This window comes from Bison bison, unplaced genomic scaffold, assembly GCF_000754665.1.
Source record: "Bison bison bison isolate TAMUID 2011002044 unplaced genomic scaffold, Bison_UMD1.0 scf7180017864148, whole genome shotgun sequence".
Classification (NCBI taxonomy): domain Eukaryota; kingdom Metazoa; phylum Chordata; class Mammalia; order Artiodactyla; family Bovidae; genus Bison; species Bison bison.
The window spans coordinates 8,164-14,619 of NW_011494720.1; the positions used below are offsets into that span (position 1 = coordinate 8,164).

General features: G+C 50.1%; 1 pseudogene; it reads left to right on the top strand.

Annotated features, from left to right (window-relative positions):
* The first annotated feature begins 227 nt into the window (after positions 1–227).
* LOC104989267 lies at positions 228–3,206 on the top strand (annotated as a pseudogene).
* Positions 3,207–6,456: the final 3,250 nt, after the last annotated feature.

Below are 6,456 nucleotides of genomic sequence, written 5' to 3' on the forward strand. Positions count from 1 at the left end.
TTCCGGCAGAGGGGCCGCCCAGGCAGTCAGAGCAGAGGCGGAGGTCCAGGCCACAGCTGCGGGCTAGCGGGAGAGGATCGCGGGTTCTGACTCGGCAGCCTCGCACTCCTGCAAAATTGGGATCCAGGTGGCAAAGGGAGAAATGGGTGGCTCCAAGAGCAGTCTTGACTTCCTAGTTTTGCTTCTGATTGTGTTGTTCAGCGGGACGTCCAGCGGTGAGTTCGGGGATGAACCTGCTGGGGAACGCGAGGAGGTTGGATGGGGGAAAGGGGATGGGGGTGGTGTCCGTGGGGCTTCGCGAAACTTCTTGCAGCGTGTCGCCGCCGCCCCCTCCTCTTTCCCTTCCCTCGGCCCCTTTGCTCCTCGGTGGCTCTTCCCGGCTTCTTGCCGGCTCTCTGGGCCAGAACAGGGGTGCCTTGGGTGTAGTAGTAATGCCGGGAGTTTGGGAGGTGACGCTGGGAGAAGAGGGGGCCGGGACGCGGCAGGAAATGCGGCCGAAACCCCCCAAGGGTGCAGCCCGCCCCTGGGAAGTGGGAGCCCTGGAGCAGGGCCGTTTGGGACCAGTCGGCCTTCCCGGGGAGAAGGGACCCAGACCCACCCCGAAAAGCACATCCTCCCGCCCCGACCTGTGCAACAGAGACCCTTCTGGTCCCTCCATCTCCCGGCCCTTGAAGGACAGCGCTCTTTCCCGGCGGTAAGTTATAAACGCAGAGCAGACCCGGGCGCCCAGGCGGCGGCGGCGGCGGCGCGCTCCCGGGTGAAACGTGCTTGAGTTGCTCTTGTCCGAGCCTCAGCTGCTGGCTCCACTCCCGGCCCCCGGGCTCCGCGGCGCGGCTCCTCCCCGATCCCTGGGCTCCACGGCGCGGCTGCATCCTCGATCCCCGAGACTCCGCGGTGCGGCTCTACCCGCGATCCCGGGGCTTCGCGGCGCGGCTCCTCCCAGATCCCCGAGACTCCGCGGTGCGTCTCCACCCGCGATCCCGGGGCTCCGCGGCGCGGCTCCTCCCGGATTCCCGAGACTCCGTGGTTCGGCTCCTCTCCGAACCCCGGGCTCCGCTGCAAGGCTGCACCTCCGACCCCGAGGCTCCGCTGCGCGGCCTTACTCGTGATCCCCGGGCTCCGCGGCGCGGTTCCTTCCCCAATTCCGGAGCGGGTGTAAGCCTCTTCCTGATCAGGGACCAGGTGCGCTGACTCATTGGTCTAGATGCAGAACTTTTTTTATTAGAGAAGTGATCTTGTTGGACACTACGCCTATCCTTTAACCTATTCGTACCCAGCGAAACAGATGTCCTGCCTTTCACTTGGCCTGCAGAGTCCAAGTTGAATATAAGCAGGTTTCCAGGTAGACAGTTTCGTGGACCTGCCCCAGGTCAGCATTTCTGCTTGGTGGTGGTGGGGCGTGCGAGGGGCACGGGGTAGGGGGATATCCACGCACTATATCAGTGATTTGGCTCTAGCTTTCCTTTTCTGCAAAGTAGATGATGAGGTTATGATACTAAATGCAGCTCAACTTGACAGTAAATTCTTCAAAAACTTCCCTTCTTCAAAAATTTGAAAAGAAGGAAAATGTGTTACAAAAAAGCAGAACTATTTATGATCCTGTTCATGCAGCTCCGGCTTCTTCTACCCGCGTGTTTTATATCAGCACAGGGGTTTGCCCTGCAGTTATATTTCTTGTAGTAATAATATTAGCTGTTTTGCACCTTCATAGTGTGACAAGAATTGAACTGGAAGACAGCATCAGTGTCCAGTAGATCCCAAGGGTTGTCTCAGCCATGTCCCAGATGACTCAGTATCTGAGAGGAGACACACCCAACAATGGTACTTCCATCCTATTATCCTACCTTGTGGGTGGGTAGAGGAGTGTTTTGAGAAGTGCCCCTCTTTTAGCGGCCAAAGCTAAGGTGAAGGATATTGAAATATCCAAGGAGAGGATAACTCTATCCTTGGAGAGGATGTACTCCAAGAAGGTAGTTTAGGGCGTATTTTCCATGGGATTTATGTAGATGAAAAAGATCCAAATAAAGAACAGCAATCATTTATAAAAACAGAGATTAAGCTTCTGAAATTCAGGTGACAATGATACTCACTGAACATTGCAAGCTATGAGATCTTCGTCACAGAAATCTTCCTCCTATTTCCCTTGTGTGTATAGAAGATAGAGAAAACCCCTGGTGATATTGCCTTACATGAATTGGGAGAATCGTAAATAGTTTTCACAGCATTGCAAATTGTGTGTGTGTGTGTGTGTGTATTAGTCAGTCAGTCCTGTCCGATTCTTGCACCCCATGGACTGTAGCCCGACAAGCTCTTCTGTCTGAGGAATTCTTCAGGCAAGAATAACGGAGTGGGTGGCCATTCCCTTCTCCAGGTGATCTTTCCGACCCAGGGATCAAACTTGGGTCCCCTGAATTGCAGGCAGATTCTTTACTGTCTGAGCCACCAGGGGAGCCTCCAGCACAAATTAGTAGAGGCCAATAATCCTCAGGCAACTTCTCAACAGGACTTGGTCCACAAGGTCAGATTGCCTGTGGAACGGATAACCTGGTCAGAAGAGAAGTCCTCCACAAAGACCTGGCTGCTAGGAGCTCTGCCATTGATGACAACCTCAAGTTAAGAGTACAGATAGCCCCTCTCCAGAGTCTTGTTCCCCATGGACTCTCACTGTCTGAGGGACAATGAAAACGTGGGATCGATGGATGGCTCATGAACGTCTGGTTAAGAATGAGGTCTCCAGACTTCCCTGGTGATTCAGTCGTTAAGACTCCACACTCCCAGTGAAGGGGCCCGGTTCGATCCTTGGTCGGGGAACTGGATCCTACATGCTACAACTAAGAAGTCAGCATGTTGCAACTAAGAGTCTTCATGCTGCAAAAAGATCCCAAGTGCCACAACTAAGACCCAATACAGCCAAAAAAAGATAGATATGAAAAAAATAATTTTTTTTAGTTCTCCAGTGCTAGTGATGTGTGGGCCTTCAGAGTGATAGTGTAGGAGCTCATGGCTCTGGGTCAAATACCCTACACAGATGTCGACTCTTTAGAGATGTGAAAGAAGGTCATCAAATAGCCCAGCCTATCAAGTGTCCTGATGACCATTTGCTGTGATGGCTTGTGCTGGGCCTTAGATTCGGAGGAGAAGCCCAGTTCCAGCAGCTGGCCCAGTGTCTCACAGGGTTCCATGCAGCCCTGGGGGCCTGTGTCTGACTGTCCTCTCACAGTCCCCCAGCATCAGGGGGATGGTGCCTGCTGAGGCCCGCTTGGAGCCAGCCAGTCACATACATCACCCAGCACCGCAGAAGCACATTGTCTTCCAGAACACCGTGCCTTAGGAATGCCATAGCATCTGAACTTTCTAAGACAGACTTAATGATGTGGAATATTTTCTAGATAACACTTTCATTAGGTTTACTGAAAATGTTTGTATAAATATTTTGACCAAGAAAGTTATAAACAGTATTATAAAATAAATAGTTTTTAAAATTGTTTCAACACAAATACTTGGACTAGCTTAGTGCCAAGTGCTTTTTAGTTTTTACTTCATCAAAGTAATGTAGTTGATTCACCCTTGAATGTGCTGGGCTTAGTTGCTCTGTCGTGTTCGACTCTTTGTGACCCCGTGGACTATATAGTCTGTGGAATTCTCCAGGGTTGAATACTGGAGTGGGTAGCCTTTCCCTTCTCTAGGGGATCTTTCCAACCCAGGGATCAAACCCAGGTCTTCCACATTGCAGGTGGATTCTTTACCATCTAAGGCACCAGGGAAGCTCAAGAATACTGGAGTGGGTAGCCTCTCCCTTTTCCAGATCTTTCTGACTCAGGAATTGAACTGGGGTCTCTTGCATTGCAGGTGGATTCATTACCTGCTGAGCCACCAGGGAAACCCTTAAGTTTCTTTCTTATTCTTCTTCTTTTTTAATATTTATTACTAGTCTTGGGAATTATTTGTCTATAAGATAAAATACTTTTACTTAGGAAAAAAAACTGAAAAAATGCTATTGCCTTGTACAGGAAAAGGCAGTGTTGGAGGAAGAAAACTTAAAAAAATAAAAGGAAAAAAAGAGAAAAATACAGTAGAAACAGAAACTACGCTTTCATGAAAAATTGCCTTTTTAATTTTTTTTTTAATAAAGAGGAGTTCTGCCTTCTTACTTTGGGGAAAGTAGGAGCTGAATTAACTGAAACATCTTAAATTTGGCAGATCCTAGCATATGGCACCCCACTCCAGTACTCTTGCCTGGAAAATCCCATGGACGGAGGAGCCTGGTAGGCTGCAGTCCATGGGGTCGCTAAGAGTCGGACACGACTGGGAGACTTCACTTTCACTTTCATGCATTGGAGAAGGACATGGCAAACCACTCCAGTGTTCTTGCCTGGAGAACCCCAGGGACGGGGGAGCCTGGTGGGCTGCCATCTATGGGGTCGCACAGAGTCCGACACGACTGAAGCAATTTAGCAGCAGCAACAGCAGCAGCAGTTCTCAGAGCCAGAAGTGGATTTGGGGCAGGTCAATAGTAAACAATGGTGATTTTATTTATTTTTACTTTCTGGAAAAGGAGATAACACAATTCCAGAAGGGGCAATCATGTTTTAAGGTTAAGAATACCTTTTGCCACACGTAGAACAGTGCTATGCACAGAATTGGTGCCTGAGTTGTGTTGGGTAAACAAAAAAAAAAGAAAAATTACATATGCATCGCAAGGAAGGCTCTCCATGCCTAGCCATTGATCAGCACCTCCCTGGAGTCAAAGCTCCTCCTAGACAGCTCAGGCTGTTACTAATTGAAGCTGGTTATGACCCAGATCCTACCACTGGTGAAGGTAACAAGTGGTGGAAAAGGAGAAGCTGGTTTGTTCAGGAGCCCTGGGAAATAGTGACCTAATGTCCTCAGACTGCCTCCAAGTTTCCAGGTTAGAAAGTGGGCAGAGGTGGCGGCTGTGGGGCGCATCAGCGTCTTGAGCACAGTCAGGGTGGTTGGCACAAGGCGAACGTTTGCGCACCACCAAATTATGGTTTCAACCAGTCTGGGGGTCTGTGTGCTTGCAGCCAGCAGTTTTTCTGTGCTGGGTGTCTGCTTCCTGTAGAAACAACTTGAGGCTTGTGTCAGCTCTTTGTTATCTTTCAGGGAACTGGTAATTTCATGACACTGCTATGTGGCTGGTCACAGTCTAAATTGTTACCAGTTTCCCAGCACAAGGAGTATTCGTTTCTCCATCTTCACATGTTCTAATCCTTAACTCGTAAACCACTGTTTTGAGACTCACAGGAGGCCTGGCTGACTGAAACTTTTCTACAAACAAGAGGCAGACAGAGACCATGGCGGGGGCAGGTCTTTCCCACTAAGGTCCCCTAGAGCCCTTTTGGTTACAAGACCATTTATTACCCACTTTTCCATGGTCCCAAGAAGCCCAGGGCCTCCAACAGCTTCCTATCTCTTGAAGAGAATCTAAACATGCCCTCTCTCAACTGGCATCTTATCCCTCTGTCTGATAACTCACCCAGCAAAACCCCCGACCAGACCCCCAGGACCTAACTTAGGAGGGACAGGAACAGGGTTCCCAGAGTATGACACAGGGCTCGAGGGTGAGACTGGGCATCCCCACTTCTACCCTTTGGTCCCACATTCATAGTGTCTAGGAATTGGGACAGCAGCAGCCTATAATGGTTATTGATTAAGGTAGGAGTTGACAGATTTTTTTTCTGCAGAAGAAAGTAAATCTCGAGGTCTCTTTAGGCCATTTGGTATCTGTCTCTGGGTGCAAAAGGAGCCTGCACATTTGTGGAGCAGCAGGAGCCAAATATAATGTGTAAATCAACTGAGAACCAGACTTGTCCACTGTCCTGGTTTCTGACCCCAGGAATGAGTGACCCATCCCGTAGAGAATCATCCAAGAGCTGCCTCAGTTGTCTGTTTATGAACCAGAAACTTACCGTGTCCTGCCTTGTAGCTTCTGGTGGTGGGAGTGTGATAGGAGTGTGGATCTGGCTGTTATGGGCTAATGTGCCACCTCTGCTGCAGTCTGGCTTCCTTGTTCAAGGAGCCGTAGGGGATACTGCATGAAGCCACAGGTGTGAGCACACCTGTATCAACTCTGGTGTCAGGCCTAGGTCACCTGCTGGCACATCTTTATTGTTCTCCCTGTAGCCCTGGTTATGCCAAGCCACATAATCACTTCTATCCTATGACGGCTGGCGTATCTGAACTAATGGTTGGGGTTGGTGAACCCAGATCATGATGGGCAACTCTGACATTCCATGACCAGAGGCCTCGTCTCTGCCAGGCCCCAGGACCATACCAGGAGCCGCACTGAATGGTATGGGCTTTCTCACTGCAAGTGGCATGTCCTTTCTTCAGGACACCAGGAGTCTGTGTTGTGAGCCTCCAAGTAAAATGCCACCTACAGCATGTAGCACCTTTCTGAACACGGGAAGCTATGATGTCACCGGTTCTGTTGGG